At 39.6% G+C, this 22,419-nt stretch overlaps 2 long non-coding RNA genes across 3 annotated transcripts in view; one reads left to right on the top strand and one right to left on the bottom strand.

Annotated features, from left to right (window-relative positions):
• Positions 1-6,642: 6,642 nt before the first annotated feature.
• LOC110016063 overlaps positions 6,643-22,419 on the top strand; it is a 39,778-nt gene continuing 24,001 nt past the window's right edge. Inside the window, exons 1-2 of one of the 2 annotated variants that reach the window (XR_002291331.2) lie at positions 6,643-10,453; positions 10,752-10,811. This is a non-coding gene — a long non-coding RNA (uncharacterized LOC110016063). The other variant, XR_002291330.2, reaches the window with a different exon arrangement.
• LOC105355231 lies at positions 10,582-12,297 on the bottom strand. Its single transcript, XR_909696.2, has 2 exons — positions 11,955-12,297; positions 10,582-10,854 (listed from the first exon to the last, which is right to left on the bottom strand). It is a non-coding gene; the product is annotated as an uncharacterized LOC105355231 (long non-coding RNA).

Raw genomic sequence — 22,419 nt, 5'->3', positions numbered from 1 at the left:
AGCACAACAGTTTGGAGCATATGCGCAGGAAGAGTTGCGCAGAGCCCTTCAGCCGTAATATGCCCATGCGTACAAACTATCTATCAAAACGTTCATGGCTTGAGTCACGCCGATCAATTCTCTTGTTAAATTTAGAACGATTTCCCAGCACAAGTGTCTCTGCAGGGAGACATTTTTGTAAAATGACAGTTGCATGGTGCAGCAATAACCAGGTGTTGTTGGCAGAAGAGTCCATCACAACACGTTGTATTTAGTTAGTTTAAGCCTCTGACAAATGTTTTTTTTTATGTTTGTTGTATTAAATTCCATCCATTGTTTAGAAATGAAGCTACTGGTCATTTGAAGATGGCGCGTCCTTGTTTGGTGCAGTCAGTCAAGCATCAGAAATGTTGAACTCAGCCACAAATTCACAGGTAAACTAGAGTGTTGTGGCCAGCCAGCCACCGGACAAACATTGACCGTCAATTCTCAGTCTGTTGTCTGTCTTGCCTGAGACCAAAGTAGGCTTCCTTGAGTCATTAAGGTGGGTATGGGATGGGATGGGGTTGGGGGGGGGGGGGGGGGGGGGGGGGGTTCACATTCTAGCAAAAGAAACTACTATTCCAAGATTTTATTTCTTCTGGTGTTTTGCCTTTGTGTTCTTTTTACATTTTCAGATATGTAACCTGGTCAAACTCTCTTGATTTGGTTGAAAGGTGTGATGCACTTGTTGCACACATAAAAAACATTTATGGGCGCCTGTATTGTTTTGAAGTTTAGGGCTGGAACATGTCAGTTGCAGCCTCGGGGCTCAATCCAGGCCGCAGTGGCGGCATTACTTCAACAGAATTCACATTTTCCAAGTGTTAGTGTGAGAGCTCGACAGTTTCTGCACGTTGTCGATCACAAGCAAATGTCATGCTGCCTTCTGCATACATGGATGGGTGTTGTCATCAAGAAGACCCGTCCTTGTGCATGTGCATGCATGTGTGCAGAGGGTAGTGCTCTGCACGCACCATTGTATATTCCCTGAGGCGGACGGGATATCTGGCATGTGCTCTGTGATATTGATTTGCAACAGAAAACAAATGCAACACTGTTAAAAAGCTGCTGTGGCATCTTTCTGATTGAAAATTTCCCCAAAGCGCCAGCAGCCAAGGCCAGTGATGCATCAGAGCAAAACTTTAGATGCACTTTTTGACTTGATGGGACCTCACAGCCTTCCTTTTGTGTCAGCATGGGGTCATGTCTGTGTCAATTGCCGGGGCTTATTCTCCTTTAAACACTCAACCCCATTAGTGGCACATTTCAATTTAGTGGAAGGTGTCATCAAATAGGAAGCAGTGTTGACATTGTCAGCCCCTCAGAGTCTGTGGCCAAGCTGGCTTCATTAGCTAAGCAGTGGAGAGTGGTCAATACACTATATAAACTTTTACTGGGTTAGGGCTCACAGGGACTTGGAAGAGGCTATAAAAAGGTCTGAGCTGACGCGACTGATTGATGAAGCAAACTTTGTCAGCGCTTCCCTTTATGCATCAACAAGGAAGATGCACATCAAAATAAACAGAGATGGTAAATCTAAAAATTCTTACTGCCAGTACAGGGGTGATCTCTGACAGAAGGAACTGATGACTCACGCTTTTAATCTGACTGATAATTTGAAGCATCTTGCAGTTTACTTGTCCGCACAAGCAGTAGGAGTTAACTTGAATATGCTGTCTATTTCCAGCATGTTTTTGAATAAGTGCGCTGACATTTTGCTCTTTTGCTAATCTCACAATATCAGTGCTGAGGAAAACAGAGCAGCAGTAGGGTCTGTGGTTATGAGGCTTCCATGCCCTGACTGCCACTAACAGCTAGGCTGTGTAGGTTCATTAAGCAAAGCTTCAAAGACATTCCTGGAATTGATCATGGAGCTGCAAGTGATGTAATGTATGCTGTCCTGTTTATTTGCAGATTGTTAATGATAAGCAAGGACAGACTTGGTGGCACCGCTCCTGAATAGAGGAGATTGTCTGGTGAGAGTCATCAGCCCTAACACGACATGATAGGGAGAGGAAACATCGCCAGATTAGTTTATTCAACAAACGCACTGATTCCAAACGCCGCTGTGTCCGTCCTGACGTGAAGCGGACGAGATGTTCAATTGGCAGCATAATGACTTTGTAAACGCAGGCTGTTCCCCTCAAAGATGGGGCTAAAATTGATCATATGATTCTGTAACCCCCCCCTCCAACAGTGACTACAAACCATGATTTTACTACCAGAGCTGCACACGTTTTTAGTCAAAGAGCTAGCAGAACGATAAACTCTCTATCTGTCCACAAAATGTCTCTGTCAGGCATTTTGAGCCGATTCAACCATTGCTCCCATCAATTCTTGTAGCAGCCAGTTATGGCTATTGATGAAATACTATTTTTGTTAATTAGGGGATGTGCTTATTGATGGCGGCGCATTGACTACAGATTGACAGGGAAATGGTATGTGGGCAAGGAAGACATTTGCTGCTTTGGTTGTGGTTGTTAATCAGCCCTGAGTCAGGCTCATATCTTTTACCTTAATACCTTGTAGTTAGGAAGGGGTGGATTGAAGACAAGCTTAGCATGTCTGGTATTTGATGCACAATCTATAGGTAAGAAAATCAATGCTCAGTGGCTCAGAGGAATCGGATGTTGTCATTGTTATACATGGTTTTAGGTGTTTTACAGAATCACATTTATAGGCACAAACAGCAAGAAATATGTTTTTTCAAATGTAGGTTTGCATCACATTGGCTAGAGGGCTGCTAAAAGCTTGGTTAATGGTTCCAATTCACGGAAGAAAGTAGAAAAAAAAGCTCGTTGTTGCTTGTTTCTGCAGAATAGAGTCCTGACAGCTGCGTTTTGAGAGTACATTGTACACAGCTCCATTAGAACAAACCAGTCCAGTGGCATGCATCACCTGTAGAGCATAATGCAAGGGATTTGTCTGCTCAACCCCATAAACAGCCGTCAGGCTTTTTCTGTAAGCTACAGGCTGTGTGATCAAGATACTCACTGGAAAAGCCTCAGATGTGGACCATGTGTCAGAAGCATTTAGCTTGCCTTACGTGCCACCACTCGCCAGCATGCGAGATAAGCATCTTTCTGTGTTCCGAGGACTGAGAATTGGTCTGGATCTGGTTTTGCATGCTAAACGGCAAACAATTGCAAATGGGAAACAGAGGAATCCTCGGGTTATTTGTCATCAAGTTAGCGCGGTGTAAACACAGCGCGTTCCTTCACGAGAGCCATCAGTTAGGTTAGATTCAAAAATGTCTTGGGATTTGCACAGTGATGTGCCCTGATGTGGGTTTCTGCTGTCCGTTTAGCTTCCCCACCGCAGGCATCAAACATTGTGAAGCTTTACTACAACCGCACAATGTTAGAAGCTTTAACCGTTGATTCCAACCTCAAGTCCTGATGCTTTTAAGAAGAGAGTGCTAAAGCAGAGGATTCCTCCAATGAGGGAGTCTCGGACTAAGGGGGTTAGGGCAGCTTCTCTCTGGAGGTTAAGTGGGATAAGTGCGTGGCTCATGTCAACCCCACTACCCCCCAATAGTTTCTGGAAAATTTGCAAAGGGGTCAGATTGGATTACTGTGTTTTGGTATTTACATGGAGACATAAGGCTTTGAAATGGAAAACCATAGGCGGAAAAGCAAGTGCCATGCAGTCTGGAGAGCCTGGTAAAAGAAACCAGCAGTGATTTTCAATGACAAGATGGTTGAATACATGTCTTTTTCATCTGTCTGCACTACAATCAGACGTTTTATTAAAGACAATGATGATTGAGGAAACTGGATCAAGTGCAATGTAAACCCTTTAACTAAATCTGTTCTAAAAGACCTGAGATTGACATTTAATAGGAAATAGGGACGTTTTAGGCATATACTATCCCAGATGGGGCTTTGGCTCCAAGGGAGCTCCTTAAAAGCACTTAAGGAATTTTGCAGCATAGTTATACAAGATAAACTGCAGTACACTCCATCCTAAATGACCTTGTAAAAAGTAACTTAGGTGTGAGTTACCCTCAAGGTAAGCCAGGTTTTCCTGGATTTGTTCTTCAGGAGGTCTGTCATTTTTCCTGTTCAGCTTCATTGCAGCCCTGCTGGGATAAGTTTTTCTGGGTTATTTGAAGAGGGATTCTCCAACCACTCCCTGCAGGTGCTGTGTGCAGGCTTGAGCCCCCTAATCTGCGCCATTCAGTGTGGATTTTGCTACACCACAACCCTCTTTTTTTGGGTTTGTTTGTTTAAAATCCTGTGAAGATAAGGAAAATGACAGGGTGTGCATCTCAGGAAAAAACCTTTATTTTATATCAAATAGCCCCTTTTGAAAATACAAATGCAGAAAAAATGTATTTTTGTGCCTATTGTGAATTCAATGCGTATTTCAAAATAAAATTTGAATTTTAAAAATAAAATAAAATAAAATCCACAATCAACAAGTGTTTTCTTTATGGGAAGCTATCTCAACGTCATTCTTCATGGATGCTGTCGGCCACTTTCCTGCTCTACTCTCGCCGAAACTTGACCTCCCGTTTCAGGGTGATTTAACGGAGTTGTCAGGAACGGGAGCAGCACTTTGAACGCGCGCGGCTTGTTCGGGTGGCGACACTGCTGAGTGCGGTCAGTCCAATCTCTGCAGAAAGCTACTGTATGTAACCTTGTAACTATATATGAAAACCTCACTTAAGGCCTGGCATTGAGGCACTGCGAGATCAAGTGCACTTTAAAAAAAAGTCCGCCCTTAAATGGCAGCTCCGATGAAAATTAAAAAGTCATCATTAAAGTAGCAAAAGAAAGTTTTGTTTTAAAAATTAGATGTTGCTCAATAATGTTTAAAAATACAAAAAATGCATTTGTGTTGTATTTCCCTTTAGAGTTATGCATTTACAGGTTTGTCGGGTCTATAAGTCTATATACACAAAAATTAAACTTCTTTTACGTATAGTTTTGTCTAAATATCTGACCTCCATCCTATAAAACTTGGTCCAGAAACCAGCCTGATCAACCACCTTGGATTAAAACTTTCTCCGCTCAGATCTGACTTCAGAGTGACCCGAGTCAGTCACAGCGTTTGAGAGCCATTCTTTTTTACTTTTTCTTTTTCCCTTTACTGCCTGTTTGCCTCTGGTGCTTTTTCATGTCTAAATTGCCAGTCCTTGCATACTTACGACATTTGAAATATGAGACTGGTCGTATTTAAAGTTAGACAATACACCCAAACCACATGAAAATCGAAATGAGAAGGGATGCGGTTAACGGGGAGGGAGGGGAGAGGGGTGCTTTCATTTATTGAAGTCGCTACAGATGTTTTGCATAAAGACGTTTTTCGGGGTAATGAGAGGGAGTTGTTGAACGTAAACTGAACTTGGTTAAGTTAACTTATAGGCGTTTTGGAGTAACCACGAGAAAACGCGTAAAATGCTGGATTACTACAACTTTTGCAAAGAAATCAACATTTTTTTTTAAATCACTGGGGAACAAAGAAATATATTTTTAATAACTAGGTTTAATAAGTAAAATGTCATATTGAATTTGTATTTAAAATGTCTAATTCATGTATTTTATTGTGTTGCTTTACTGTGCCACGGTGGGCCGTTTACGCAAGGTTTTACTTCGCGCAATTCAAATCCATTATAAATTATTTTCCTATAGCCATTTGACACCTGTTGATTCTGATATCCAGATATTTTTTTGTATATATAAAAACATAAAGAAATAACTTAACTCGGTTTTATCCATCACCGTCCGTTTTTGTTGATTCGCGCGCGCAAACGCCAGATTATTTCCAGTGCGCACCCAGAAGACACAATTTTACTACACAACCAACCAATTAAAATCCGATTAGAAAGCATCTGAGTTGTCCAGCGCAGGGCAGTGAAAAGCCCGTAACCTTTACTCGCTGAGGTCATTCACCTAATAAGATCCATTGCCTATAGTGAAGCCGCAGACCTTCACAAATGTTCCTGGCGACCGAATGTGGCCCCAGAGACCTTTGGCATGCATCGCTGTTTAATTGGTCACTGTATTTAATAATAAGTTGGGATTCCAGTTAATTAGTGGCGAAGTGAATACGATTGAACATTATATGATTTGCTCCCGCTCCCCAGTTTGTTAGTGCGGATTTGGGCTGGATCAGCTTTTGTGCTTGACAAATGAGAAGTGAGTAGCGTGGTGCCAATGCACAGTGTCGTTTTGTGGGCTGGCGACAGTCTCTTTTCATGGGAAAAACTTAAAGGCGGCCCGCGTTATCACAGGACCTCATTATCTCATGTCTGCGACCATCTTTTGAGAGCAAGCCCTAATCAAACATGGCACAGACCTACTTTGCAGAACTTTGGTGCACAAAAACTCCCCCTTTCCACCCCTCACTTTCCCCTAAAACACACGCACTCATTTCTCTCACTCTTTTACTACAATTTCATGCATCCATTAAACACGTTCTGCGTGAAGTAATTAATCTGAGATTACTTTAATAATCTGAAACAGGTTTTCACTTGCTAAGAAGTTCTACTTTATTTTCCAAATATATTTAAGTGTTCTCAATTTATTTAAAATTCAAATGATTAAAACAATCTTTGCATTACGTCTCATCAGAGATTTCAGGTTTCTTCCTAATCTACACATTATTAAAGGGCTGTTAATTGGGCTTGATCACATGATCCATATCTTCTGTGTGCCTCTTGGTGCAAGACAGTGATGACATCCACCCCGCAGGGCTGTTTGCTCTATTTGCACAAGCCCGCAAAACCAGAGAGGAGTTGGTTCATTTGTGCAGCCATAAAGCATTTATTTACCTCCAGGTGAGTGCCGCACAGAGTGCAGAGTAAAGATCGCAGGAGAGATTTACACCTGTCTCTCCGCTCAAAAGGAGAAGCCCATAGCCTACAGAGATGGCCACTGGAGCCAGCTTGTCTGGGGCCGTGCTAGACAGCCCACCCCCTTTTTCTCCAGTGTGGATTAAACAACATCATAAAAAATGACCATCAACGCGCACACTGCAAACAGACCATTCTCCTAGGCGCCTGCCGCGCAAAGCTTTCGTTTAAGAAGCGAATGGCGGGCTGCAGAGTGCTTCCTGCGTCTTTCGTTTTTCAACACACTTCTTTGGACACTTTCCGGGCCATGTAAACACCGCGGAGCGTTTTGATGTTGCTGCTGCGGGTTTGAGAGACTTGTGGGAGGCTGCTGATGGACATCTACCAGATAAGGAGCCGCAGCTATTGCACCACAAGAGATTCTTTTTTAAATCTGTGGCTCTTTGAGACTCTTTGGATGCACACATTTAAAAAAAATGTATCTGTGAAAATTTCTATATGACAAGCTGCACACTATTGTGCACCCTTCTTTCACCCCTGTTTTACCTGTTGCTCATATCTTAACTGGGCTGTCAAGCCTGCAGGCATTTGCAAAACACATCACACCCTTTACCTGAATTTCGTTCACTGAACATATTCTGTTTAAAGATGGTCAGAATCACACTGTTTATTATATATTTATAGAGGTTAAGTTCATGAAGGCCATAACAAGTCTTATATTACTATTTTATTTATCTTTTAAATGTTAACAAAAGTCCATCTCACATTTCTTTAGTGTACTTCTTCACATATTCTACATATTTTAATATATAGTAACTGAAACCGAATGTAGCGACAAAAAACATGGGATTACATGAGGATTAGGAGCAACAACTTGGAAATATAAAAAATATCCTTAAACACCTTGTTCAAAGATATTTACCTTGTACCTTAATGCCTTTGAAAATACTTTTTTTTAAACATTTTTGGTATGTGAACAAGGCAGATTTTTTGTTTTTTGATGCATTTTAAAGTTCAAACTTTTAGGCAACTTGAAATGTGAACATTCTTTTTAAAGGTCACCCAATATGCATATGAGAAAGGAAATTAAAGAACTGATTTTAGATTTTCCGGCAATATTTAAACTTTCTACTCACAGTACCCCTCACAGGATCCTAGTTAGGCAGAATGAACTACTTTAGTAACATAACCCAAAATTTGCTGTCCATGCATGTGGGTCTTAAGAGGTTAATCTTCAATGAAAAATTTGGGCTAAAATTTGAGTGTGATGGTAAAGAATCAAGCACACACTCAGCAAATTCGCCCTGCACGGCACTGCTTCACAGAAGCCAGTTTAAAACTCTCCAGATTTTTCCCAGCCATCCAGCACAATACGGCTTTCGCAGCCACAAACACACTCGGGCATTTCTTTTCACTCTTCTCTTAACAAATTTTTTTTTTTTTTTTTTTGATGCTCAATTTAAACACCGACCACATTTGCTGGGACATTAGCCAGTGGTCACTCTGCTGTCCTCAAAGCAGGGAGGGTCTCCAACAGTCCTGTCAGGGAGTTCCATGCCCCACCGTTGTGAAAAAGGTTTCCTTTGACTTCAAAACAGGAGGACTGTAGAGGTTCTTCTTGATGGCCACAAATTAAAAGCTTTACCAGTCATTTCCTAAAGTTGTCAGCATTCACTTGCCTAACTCTTCCATAATTATTTTGGATTTTACACAGAGTTTAAAATATATTAATTTCATTTTAAAGTTCGTTTTTTTTAAAGTGTTTGATGCAAATTCCCAGAAACTTTAATAATAATTTTTTTTTTATGTGCAACAAGATAGAAACTAGGTCCGGAGCTTTTTTTTAGGATAGTTTTTGCCAAAGTGACTCCATTCAGCTGAAGTCACAGCACAAGAAAAATATTATTCAAATTAGATAAGATTTTGAGCCGACGAAAACTTGATTTTTACTCTGCAGAATGTTGCAGTAGAATCTGACCGTTGCATGGATTTCAGTTAGAAGAATGTGTCCATACGTTACACTATATTTGATTGGGGAAAGTGTACCGGTATTTAAAAGTAGTAAAATGACGAAAATTGTTTTGTTTCGCAGGCAAAAAAGTAGAATTTCTGTGATGCAAAGTGCGGCTTAGAGGAAGTTAATGGAGAACTGCAGATTTTTCTTCAGATTGTTTAATGTTTTATTTAGTCATGGAGCCTTTCAGTCATTTTACACTAGCCGTCTCTTCTGGAAAGCTGTGGGACTGGCAGCGTATGTGCAACCTGGAAATTATAAAAGGAAGCCTTGCATCCAGTGAATCCATGAGGGAATACTGAATGGGAGCAGCAGGAGCCAACAGAGAGCGGTGATTTCCAAAATGGCTCTCCTATTGAATGACAATAGCCAGACCTCTATGCCTGTCTCTTTTTCTTTCTTCATCAGACAACAAAAAAACCCCTCTAACATAATAAAAAAAAAGGGGCAAGAAGAAAATAACGAAATGTGATTTGTTTGGATTGGAGCAAATTAGATGTGATTTCAATTTGCCAGCTGAGATTTCAGTAACAAAATTTGTCATCCATGTAGGAATTTCTCTTTTTTTTGAGTGCAAATTTGCTGGTATTTTTTGATTTTTTTTTTGCAAATAATCAAGATATTTAGTAAAATTTCATTTTAGGATGTGCAGAAATACATAATCTTTAGATCACACAGAGAGTAGATTGTTAGCTTCATGAGACTTTTTGAAAATTAAAACACAAAAAAGTAAAATATTTTACTTCTTTGTGCAACAAAAACCTTTTTGGTGGAAAATTGTCTTCCACTAAGTGCATTAAATTAGTTATTTTCCCTGTGTCACTGTACCATCCTTCATTTGTGCTATGACAGTTATTTATATTCCAAAATTTTTCATTTAGTTTTGTGTTTGGTTTTTGTTTCACACCACCAGGCTGTTTATTTTTCTTAAATGTATGGGATTGTAAGACAGGAGCCCTACTTATTCTCTCAACCTTCAAGGATAGGGAAGATTTTTTTCAATAAATAATTCACCACTGATAGCCAGACCTAATGCATACATGAACAAATCTCTCAGTTACAGCCATCCTGGGAGTAAGCCAGTCCATGAGCATACTTAATAAACACATACAGAGCCTGGCAAGCTCTAGTTTCACTGATGTCTTTCCGAGAGGAAAGTATTTGAAGACAGTTGGTGAAACAGCATCCTTTCTGAGGGTGAAGGTTTAGGGGTCAGGTGTGGGTTTTGCTGTAAGGCCACGTCATCTCGTTGCGCTGTTGCTGCTGATCCTCGGGATAGATTTACTGTCTGTTTTACACAGATCGTAATGTAAGTGTTTCTTCAGCTATATCTGACATTTATGTCTAAAAGATTTTATGATCTTGCACCAAGACAAATGGCATAGAAACCCTACACGCGGAATAGCCAAATGTACAAATAAGCCCATGTATAAACACAGGTATGTGCCTCATATCTACACTGCAGTCTGTTTGAGCCCGTTATCTTTTGTGTCCACATTTACGACCGCAGGATTGACTCAGTATCAGAACCTCACATTGACCACATGTGCTCTTCACCCAGAAACATAATCCAGACATGATTCCTCTAACTCCTTTGGCTGAGGTGGCCAGATGTGCACGTATGTGCCTTTATATTGTACGTTTTTCATTATTATTATTTTTTGTGTGCATTTCAGTGAATCTCATACACTGCATATACTCTGCATTTTTGTTCTTTTGGGCTGTGAATTAAAAATGGTTTACACACTTTTACTGCATGTCATATTTAATCAAGCACATTGATTGTGTGTGCGTCGTTGTTGTTGTTATTTAGCCCATTTGTGCGTCTGCTGCATGACTCCCCACATGAAATATTCAAAGTCCAAAGAAAATGGATCTGCTGATCTGAAGTCTGTTTCACTGCCTCTCTCTGACCAGATCCCGGCGGAGCTGCCTTGGAGAAGGATCCCGGTATCACGTGTCAGTTGGATGACAAAGGTAGGCCCCGCATGACTGCCGGCGTTCAAAAATCACTCGGATACTGTTGAGGATGCAGAGGAGCACACTTTACACACCGGTTAGACCTGACTGCATGTCACATGGATGATTTGACCACCTCATGCAAATTCAACAAGGTAATTTTAGCCTCTTTAGTGAAAGCTGATTTGTGTGCTTTAAACGTTTTATTTTTTACAAAGTCATCAGTTAAATTTAAGATATGTATGTGTATTTTTAGGGTAAACTAAATTCTCACTTGACTGATTTTGTATGCTTAAAAATACGGTTTTATGATGACATCTGTTAAAGCTGAGTGTAAGATTATCAGTTGGTAAACTGCAGATCAGCTGTCATGACCTCTTCCAATCATAGGCCTTCAGGTCATTTAATCTGTGCTTTGGAGCACGGAGACCTGTACAAATGTCATGTAACCCCACGATTAAAGTGACACATACACAAAAAAAAAAGTCAAGCTCACAGAAACCGAACATCCTCGTCTCCCACTGTGCCCACCTCCCCTTTCTGGCTGTGACATGCTTCCCTAAATGTCTGCGACACTCTCCTCAGAGCGGCACAGCGCTGCACTCCGACTAAACGAGAAACAATTCGAGGAAACGGGCTACAATCTTAGGCAGGCTCCAGCGGGCTGCCATAAAAAAGAGGGGCTGCCTCTCCGGCTTTTCCCTCATGCCTTCAGCTTTGACTCTGGGCAGATGAAAGATCAATGGGGCAGCCGCTGCTGTTGCTGTCTGCCACTGCACCAGGAAGCAAGCCAATTACAAAACTTCAGAGAAGAAAAGGAGAAATGACAAAAAACATCAATCTTTATGAATGCAAAATGTGATTTGTGAGTTAGCTGGATGTGCATTTCTTCCTATCGTCCAGCTTTAAATACTTTCAAAAGCGGAATGTTTTTAGCCTGTGGATTATATTATAATCTTATTTTAACCCCACACATTCGCTGCAGTCTTTACTTCGCTCTCTTAACACTCCTTCAAACAGCCCCCCAGTCTCAAGGAGCTGAGGAACTCAAGCAGGAGCGACAGGAGGACTGGTGCAAACACATTGCAGCAGACAGACAAAATCATATTAGGTCTTTGCTGCCACTGCTGGCAGCATGTTTAAAGGAGATTTGTACCCTACCAGGAAGGAGGGTGCTTCCATTTTCCCAGGGAGGGGGTGCGGTAAACAACATGAGGGAGAGAACAGTGGAAGAGAAGAAGTGTGGTCTTTAACCGGATCACAGACACCTCTGCCCCTTCTGGCAGGAATGCAATCAGCCCCCAGTGGGGGGAGAGAGGCAGAAGAAAGGAGGAGGAAGAAACAAGCAGACAAAACAGGGGAAGGATAAAGGGAAAGAAAAAAAAGCCTGCGAGGGAAAGTGCGTGAAGGAGGGAGATGGACGAGCAGAAACGTCCTCCTGCAGCTTAAGAGAGGAAGGAGTGTCTACATATACAAACACAGACAAAAAAACAAACCAATCACCACACTCTGGCTGCGTTGAGAGCACCTCCGCTAGAGCACATAAGAAAACAAACAGAGCATTAGGCTTCTTAAATCCCATTTTAACCATGCTGCTATGGTTGTCATGACCTCAGGCCGGCTGCTGCCTAATTTGTTGTGTGACGGCTGATAGCTGAAGAGAGATCCCAAGTTACACAATGCAGAGGTGCCAAAATGTTAGATGACTGTTTAAAATTTTCTCCTTTTGTGAGTTTGTGTCATTCCAATTCAGAAAAAGAAACTGTATAATACTTTTTTTTTTCAAACAAGCACACTTTAACTGTCAACAGCTTTTCTTGGGAAACTTTAGCCCAAGTTAAATAAACACAATAAACCAGAGTGATGGGGTAATTGCTAATAATCCCTCCACTAAAGATGCTAGTTTGTGTTTTTTATGGTGTTGCCTTAAATTGGAAAAAAAAAACAACAAAACATTTATTCTTAATCCTTGTGATGATCTTTTCATGGCATTCCTGCGGGATAGCTGCGAGCGCTTTAAGTGCCAAGGGGAGATTGAGGATCAGGGGTTCATTTACAGTTCAGGCAGGAGCAATTCATTTGATCTTTACATTTTCATCTGCCCTTGGTGATTTCTTCTCTCCTTCAGCTGTTGCAGTTTTTTCTGCTCCCATAATGAAATGCTATCCTGGTGACTGCACACAGTTATGCCTTTACTGTTGGACACATGTTCTGGATGCTGTGTTTAATTCATAGTTATTCTGTCATTCAAGATTACTTGGCACACTGCAGTTCATTTTCTGTATTTGGTCTCTTGTATCGATTTCTAATTACTCCAAAAAGCGTCACGTGAATAGGTTTAGCTCTGCTGCAATATGATCACTTCATGCAGTCAAAGGTTTAATCTCTTCCAAGCAGGATGACACCAGAGCAGCCAGTTATTTACCTTGTCAATAATTTTCTGAAGTGAGGATTGCACAGATGAACCAGATGTGGTATAAACAAAATATCTCGGTGATTCAGGGCAACAACGGTAGTTATTTTTGAGGATATTAGTATGCTTGCTAAAAATAAAATACACGTTATGGTAAATGAAAGATTTTTAATTTACCTTTTCAGAACCATTATAACAGATTTTGATCATCATCACATAATTTGCTGAAGTACAAGCAAATATTTCCTTTAAAAAATTTAACATTTATTTAGTTTACTTTCCATTATCATTTCTATTAGACAAAAAAAAGCATATATTCCAGAAAATATAAAGCTTGCAATATTTCTCAGCTACCATGATAAGAACATTGTTTGTAACAGTTTAAAAAAATCAAATGCATGTAGTTATCCTTTTTTAAACATTGTTTTACCAAACAAAAGAATGATACAATGAGTCAAACGTTTTTAATATTATGTATATTTAATGTAAATTCACAGAAAGTTCCATGAACTTTCTTTACTATTATTATATTTTGCTTCTTTTTCATGTTTTTTTGCTTTTCTCTCTGAAATACTAGAATCATTCTGAGGTTCACACAACCAGCGGTGGTTTGATGCTCAAACCTTTTTCTGCTTTTCATCTCTGCGAAAGGTCATCGGTTCAGTTCCATCTTTGTGTCCGACCAAAGTGGCAGCGGGACTAAACTTATTACTAGCATATGTGGCCGGGTGAACGTGTGCATGCGCCACGGCCTATCACACAGCATCCCGCTGCCTATCAGCACCCCCAGATGGATCTTAACATTCATTAATGCAAGCCCACGACGAGCTCATGTTTCAACATGTTAATAGGGGATTCAAACATCTGGATTACCGAGAATATTGTGGCTTCCTTTTCTTTGATTTCTCCTTTTTTGGTCTTCTAAAAAGAGAAACTTATATTTTCCTCTGCTAGAGAAGAGGAAGTGGAGCTGATGTTGTTGTGGCATAGGACATCAAAGAGATGTGAGTCATGAGCAAGTAGAGGGCAGAACCTGGTCAATAGCAAGGATTTGTCATCTAATAACCCCTCTGGGGAGACTTTAGGTCTAATTTCAGAGGTGCTGAAAGTAGGATTTTATGGAGTTTGTTGCGTCCAAAGATCCTTTTGTTTCACATATTTTTTCTATTATCAGTGGCCTACTGATAAGTAATGCATACGAATGTGATATTAATTGTAAATGTATAGTTTTAGTCACAAACCAATTAGAGTCTCTAGAGAATGAAGCATCGCCATAAATAATTTCCATTCAGACTTTCATATTTATGGAAATTCATCTGTTTATCCCCTGTAGTCTGCTGATAATGTCATATTGATGGGACATGTTACGTCACACTGACAATAGTTCCTCCGTTTTGCTTGACTATTGATGTTTTCCTGCCCTTGTCTCTTGATCAGCAATATATTTAATGGTCACTTTCTGTGCTTATTCAGCACAAGACAGACTGGAGCAAGATAAACACGTCTCCATGAGCAGCATTCGTTTTAAAGGTTGAAAAAACTAGCTTGTATTTAATGAGGTCTATGTAAGAAGAGAGGGTTGACATTTGTTTCTTGCTGAATTAACAGGAAACACACCAAACGTCTTAGACTTTGAAGCTATACATTGTTCTACCTGCTATTGTTACAATCCTCTAAAGTCAGTGTCAATGAGAGGCATTGTTAAGACTAAATTTCACGTAAAATGGCTTGATTCATTTTGACTGGTGTGGTTAACTGATGATGTGGTTGTAAATTTCTGTGTCATGGCTCTGAGTATTTCTCCTCCTCTTGTCTAATTGTTTACGTCTTCTCTTTTGCCTCTTCATTTAATTCATCCACAATCTGCCCTTTTTTACGGATTAGGTAGAGATGTGCAGGACACTACTACAACATTTAGGGAGGAAATTCAGCAAACTGCCCAGTTGAAATCCATCTTGCAGAATTATCCGCAGTTGTGTGGTGAGAACTGTTTGTGTTGGCTGCAAACCAGCAGCAAGCTCAGAGAAGGCCAGGTTTTGAGGTTGTGGGGGGATGTTCTGTTGCTGCTGCAGCAGATGTGCTAATTGTGCATTCCACCATGCGGAAACTATTCTTCTTAAACGTTTTAAACCATCTGCAGTAGGTGTCACTGCTAGGTTAAACCAACTTCAAAATGCAAGTGGTGTTTCGACTTCTCACTGCTCAGTTGCAGAACCCTGTGCCCTCAAAAAAGAAGTGGAAAAAAAAGTGTTTGAAGAATGAGTTCTACAATCACAGTCATGGCTTACATTAGTTTGTTAGGTGCCTGTACTTTTCCACATGAAAGTGAGGGTACAAAACAGAAAGAAAAAAACTGGAAGATACTGTAAAGAAGGAAAAGGGGAAATTGTCTCAAACTTTTCATTACACACTGTAAGTTCCCTTCAAATCTTACAATCTAAAAGGTAAAATAAGGTCTACATATTTTGATTATAGAAAAACTGTTTCTATATTCCAACTTCTTTTATGTTGATGCACAACTATGACTAAAGCACATTCATTAAGGCCATGACACACAGCCACTATGCAAATTTTTCACGTATGTTTTTTTTTTTGTGTGATACATGCATGATATATCTAATTCATTAGCGTTTCTTGCATTTATCATTCATCAATGTGCGCAGATGTCTGGCAAGGGTTTTAGCCGACGGGTCTTTATGTAAATTTGTTTTTGAGCTGTTCAAAATATTTGATCGGTGGAGAATTACACAGTTTACAAATGTTTTACGTAGTTTACGCAATCATTACATACATTTTATGCAATTGTTTGGGATTTTTTGCAAGATGTATATGCAGATTTTTGTCTTTCCACCACCGTTCCACGTATGGCCACGTATGTTTAACAGACTTTTTACACACGTCCCACCCATGTAAAACTTTTATATTGCGTATATAACAATCAAATAACGTAATTGACGCACAAATCACCAATGAATCGCATATAAACAGCACAATAGTCACGCACGGTACATGTTTTATGTCGATTTATGTTTTCTTTGAGCGGTTTATCTGTACTTCTTCCGTTCCGTTCCTTGGTTCATTCGTAATACATCCGTGAAAATTTCAGGTAAAGACCAAACCTTTTCTCACTTTTTCCACATATATTCACATATGACTAATTTTCATCCATGCAGTTTGTCCAAATGTACGTAGTGGCTGTGTGACGTAGCCTTTAGCTACAGTGATGTTTTCTTTGAAGACTTCAGTTCAGTAAACTGTATTGATCAGCTATAAACTACAACAAAAATATCACAGCTATAAATTACAAGTAAAAATGTGGTGCATATTAGGTTGACCTCTGACCGGAAGATTTCAGGTTCAATTCACGCCATGGACAAGACACTGAACCCCACCTTTCCTCTGGTGGAAGGTTGGTGCCAGTGTTTGGCAGAGTCGCCCCCAGTGTGTTACTGTGTGAATGGGACTGTGACTGAAGTTAGAAAAGCGCTATACAAGTATGCCATTTACCATTTAAGATGTTTGCTATTCACAAGCGCCTTCAATGTGAAGAAAAACAGCTCCTCAGATCTGGTCTAATGACGCCTGATATACATCCTGGCATGGCTCAACACTTGGAGTGATAGAGTCCTTCCCAGAAAAAAAACACATAATTTACTGCATTTACCAGTTTTTGCTTTTTCTGCATGCTAAGTTAGATGTCTTTTTATTGAAAATGAATGAAACACTTCCCAAACATTAATTTCCTGGGAAGTATAAGACCATGACTTATTTCACATTTATTCTTAACTTTTTATTTAGTGTCATTCCCCACTTTATCTGAATTTTATACTTTTTTAAAATAATGATTCTGACAATAAAGCAGAATTCTGGTAAGGGCTTAACTTATGACGTATTGAAACTGAAACTCTTGAATCAGTAAGGACGCCCAAGGGTATTGTGCAAAGCAAAGGGAGAAACGATCCCTCCACTGTTTAAGATCACAACACCTTACCTGTGCCTGTGTGCGCAGGGTTGCTTTAGGTTTGCTGCAAAGTTTTCAGTGGTTGTATGACCTCATAACTCATTTTCATTGACCCAAAGTTGAATTCCAGAGACAATCCTGAAGTCTCTGTGAATAACATATTGTTTTCCTTTAAAATCAGGTATTCTCTGAATGTTTTGTAGGTTAGTGGGTTGTATTAAAGCTTTCTAAATGATGAAATGTTAAGAGAGAGGTGATTCCTGAGTCACCCTGGAAATCTTGACTTCTTAGGGAAATTTGCCTACATTTTTTTTAAATTGATTTCAGATGAGAGACAAGTCCAAATGGCCACCCGCGGTTTTGGACCAATCTCTGCATTTTAATGCTGTTACTTTGAAAACTAGCTAATGAATATTATCAGGCTGAAAAAGAGGTGGCATGTAAAACTGTGTTTGTACATTTGAGCATTACATAAATGCTTGCATGAGGATGAGCCTGTAGTCCCATGTTTGGCCAGCCGTGGCCACATCTGTTTGTCATGTTAGCACTTAAGCGCCTGCAGGAGCCACAGCACTAAGTGGAGACAGAGTCCTCTCTCTCACTCTCTCCATCCACCCTTTCTCCTAATTGCATTTGTTCATTAATCCATTTTCTGCCCACTTCTCTTTCTTGTTTATGTTCTTGCTCCAGTGGGCTTGCACCTCCTCCAACTAGCAGACAGTGACCTTTGAGAAGATGCCAGAAGACTCTGTAAGACAATGTTACCCCTTCACCCTTCTGCCCAGTGCGCCCACACACATATAAAGACACACACCCCAGCTCAGTCCTTTCTTGGCCCCTCAGTATCCCCTCAGGCCATCTCCTTCAGAGAGGCTAATGGAGTTAGCCTAATGTCTGCACAGTGCCAGCCATAAAACTGATTTGAGGCTAAAGGCTTGGTGCCGAGACCACCACTCTGCTTACAAAAAAGAGATGTGAGTGAGATGTTAAAAGAGAGCAAGTGTATCTTTAGAGGGAGAGATGTTGTGGTGGCGGCTGCAGGGGAGAGGGACAGGCTGGAGTAACTACGGCAACTGCAGACAATCTAATTGGTATTGACATCCTTGTCTTGGAGGAAATTTGACATCTAAGGGCAAATCATTCTATTTAGTCGCCTGAATAGTCTCCAAGGCGGGGCCTAAGGAGCACAATCATGCAGGAGCGTTGTTCTCGTCCTCATGTCTGGGCCAGCTCAGCCACGCAGCAATCGATCCTAATCTGATCGGGGTGGGAGGAGGATAAGAGGCTCTGGGAGGAAAAAAATGAAATTAAAATCAAAAGCTCTGTTGGGGTAATATTTAACAAGAGGGAGTACAATTGGGCCCTGTTGGGGCGGCAGCCTGTAATGCACTTCTGCTGCTGTAGCATGGCTAATGTATAGAAAAACCCGAGTAATGACTCTCCAGTCAAGGTGGCCAGGCTTCAAAGAAATCTGCTTGCTTTAGCTAAAAGTCTGCCAGGCTGGGCTGCCAAAGACTTTCATTCTGTTAGAGCATCAAATATTGCCCCCTCTCTGGACACACAGACACCCTGATTTTATTATCCTCACTCCCCTGAGAAACTCATCCCATCCCTCTTTTTGTTTGTGTGACTGACCATCAATGTGTAAGAGTGAAGTGGTGCTGTCCATCAAAAGAAACACTACCTTTTTATTTTTAGGTCAAGAAGGACAGCAATCTGTGTTGCTATTTCACTCAGGGAAAAAGTATTTTGTTTTTCATATAAACTTTGCACAAGATGAGTGTTTCAACAAAATCCTTTGAATGATTCATATCCACTGGTACAAGGCCTTTTAAAAATTGGAGACATAAAGTCTTTCTTACATAGAAATGGAATACACATTTTGGCTCTCTGAGGCGAAACGTTAACTTGGTTAATGTGAGGGTGAACAAATTTCAACAAAAGTAAAATTGTTAAACAGAAACTGTATTAACCTATTACCTTATGCATTTCCACCAATATTATGGCATCAAATATTTTTGTACATACCATGATGGAGTTAAACAGGTGGTGGAAGCTGGCGGTATTTCACCAAAAATGTGCACACTCATGTTAAAACTGGCATTTGCTGGGTTTTCGAATCTGTTTTATCATGCAAGGGTTATAAAAATTAGCAACACTGCAAGGTCTTTTAACACAATGAAGATATATATTTTTCTTTCAACAATAATTTAATATCAAGATCATATACACAGTAAAACATAAAGCTATTGTTTGGCAAAAATGGTTTTAAATTCACTTGGAGAGAGCAGGCTGAAAAACAGTTATCAGTGGTATTTCTTGGTAATAATCTTAAATAATTCCAACCAACCAACCAACAAGGAACATTACCAAATAATACGATTTAAGTTTCATATATGACATAAACATGGGTTTTCTAAAAGAAATTTATTTCAAATAAATAAACTTAAATAAACTGTAACGAGAACCAAATAAATTTAAAAATTTTTAATAAAAGGTTTTGACTTTCCTACATTGACTCAGATTTAAAAACAATCTTAACAGACTTAACAGATCTGTATAACAACTCCTAAATAATGATATGGTAAGGTTGTGAAAAAAAACATATAAGGAGAAGTTCAATATTCCTGAATTAGGCGCAAATATGATCAAACTGGTCATATAATTCATTGATTCATTTTTATGTAAGAATATGTCCTGTAAGAATATTTGAAAATCGACCAATGAAACAAAAACACAACGGTCTGTGATGTCCAAAGGACATTTTAAAATAATAATGGCTTGGCGACCATGTTGTGGCAAAGTGTGAAATTGGGCGATTTTAACATTGTCCCTCAAAATGGGAATAGAAAACTTTTCTTCAAGCAGTCTTCACAAAAATTTTACACTCACTCCAGGTTAAGGCTTCCATTATAACCACATTTTTTTTAATAGCTCAAGCTGAATGAAACAATCTGACATATGAACATATAAGAAATGTGGGTGTGGTTAACAAAAGACCTCAGTTGCTGAGTATATCCAAAAAAAGTACTTTTGCAGATACTTTTAAAATCAGATACAGAACAAAAATGAAATTTTTGCTATGGAGATAAACCAATAAAAAGCTGTGATTTAAAAAAAAAAGTGTTTTTATTATTTTTATTATTTTTTAGGAATTTGCAACATGCAGCTCTGATCAGGGTGGCAGGGGCAGAAGGGGAAGCTGAGGGGTGTGAAGCAGACATCCATCCAAGGCGGGTCAAAAGGGGATGCCGAGCATGGGGGTGGCGAGGATGGTGGTAACTAGCGGCTTTACTTTTTTGTGATCGGACACAATTGTGTGTAAATTTGACCTTGACTTTTTCTAAGGGAAAAAAAAATTGAAATATCTCAATATAAATATATTCAAATGTACATGCATCAATAACATGTATTAAGGGAGGTTTGAGCTGAAGTCACCCAGATACTTCAATCATGGTGGGTCTTGGTGCCCTGTGACTGTGTGGGCCGTGGTGCCTGATGATATCAAAGTAAAACAGTTGCCTCTCTATCAGCAAATAGGAGTACAGAGACATTGGTACATTGCTTATGTATATCCAGTATGTTTGAGTAAAGGGTTGCAATGTACTGTTGGGAAAATGCCAGAAAATGCTGTGAGAAAAATGTACAAACCAGTACAAGCTCCTGGGACAGGGGTCTGCAACCCGAGGTTCTAGAGCCATGTGTGGCTCTTTTATCCCTCCATTGTGGCTCTTTGATTCTTCAAGAAAAAATAACAGGTTAGAAATTTTGGTTCATTTGTTTTAGTGAATTAGGTTTTGTCATTTATTTTTAAAATTTTAACATGTCAGATAACTGAGCAAAATAATGTTAAAAAGTGTAACATGTTGTCAGAGTAATTTATTACTCTAAAAAATTTAACGGGCCTACATGCTATTCCTAAGCTTTTTATAGTAAACAAAATCCATTGATATGATAATATTATATTACCTTTGGGACACAAAAGAACACATTTTTTATTAATTGTTAGTTTTTTCCTGCGTTCATTTGCCTACCTGGAAGTAAAACGTCTCAATATCTGAGGCCCCAGGTTTCGCTTTGTGTGGGTGCCACCGATTTCATGACATAAACCTAGAGTCTGCCTCAGCAAAGTGTCTGCATGAAAACAAACAACATCCAAACTTTTGCAAAGATGTGCAAGTTTTGCATTACAAAAGGAAAGCGTTTTTGCTGTTCACCACTAGCTCTGCGGAGAAAGTGGTTCTGTTTTTAGCCTGGGGGGCAGTGCTGGCTGCGCAGACTCTTCCTGGAAGAGGCTGTTCCCACTCTTTACATCAGCTTGTGAGAACCCGTTCGTTTTCGTGGATTGGGTGGGGCGGGTGCTCAGAGCAAAGGTTTTTAGAGAAATACTCAGAAATGCGTGATCGAATCAAAATAGCGTTTTGGGTTTTTTAACCTGAGAACAAACATTATAATACACTAAAATACTCAAAAGATTGATATAGGCCCTTCAAAATCATATTCTTATCTTCTACTGCGCAACAGTGTCTAGTTGCTAATGCTGGGAAACTTTCTTAAGTGTATATAATTGCATTTATATGCATTTACATGTACATAAAAAATAAGTTCTACACTAGCATTAATTAGTAAAAGGAGAAAAAGAATGGTGGTGTACCAAAATCATGACAACACATAAAGGCTTTTTGACTTGACTTTCTTGCATTTTTAATTCAAGTAAATCTGCTGCAGCAGGAGGATTGTAACAGTTTTATCATAAAATTAACTTGAGTGTGCTGCCGCCAAAAGTAAAATAAGTTAAAACTGCTTTTTGAATGATAAAACACTTAAAATTAAGTTATTGCAAATATTTAAAGGGAATATTTTATAAAAAATGGCCACAAAAATATAAATAAAGAGTGGGACTTTGCAGCTTTTGCTGGGTTCTGGTTGGTAAAAAACTGGCCTAAATGGCTTTTTTGGCAATGAAGGTTGCAGACGCCTGTTGTGGGTCAATTACAGCAGGGTTTTGTTGGGGCTTTGCCTTGTTTCTGCCAAATGAAAATAACATAAAATTATAAAACCTAAATAAAGTTTTTATGCACAGTATGCAAAAATCCATTTTTTTGCAGCGGACTCTGGAATTGCAGAAAACGAAGTGACAACAAACTTTGTTTGTTTTTCTGCTTTTAAAATTGTTTTTGTATATTTGAAAAAGCTACAAAATAGCAGAACTTGTCTTGCACACTACAGATGTTGCTACTACAATACTGTAG

Source organism: Oryzias latipes, chromosome 12, assembly GCF_002234675.1.
Source record: "Oryzias latipes chromosome 12, ASM223467v1".
Taxonomy (NCBI): Eukaryota; Metazoa; Chordata; class Actinopteri; order Beloniformes; family Adrianichthyidae; genus Oryzias; species Oryzias latipes.
Note: the sequence above shows the minus strand (reverse complement) of the source record. Positions and strands in the feature narration are given on the sequence as shown.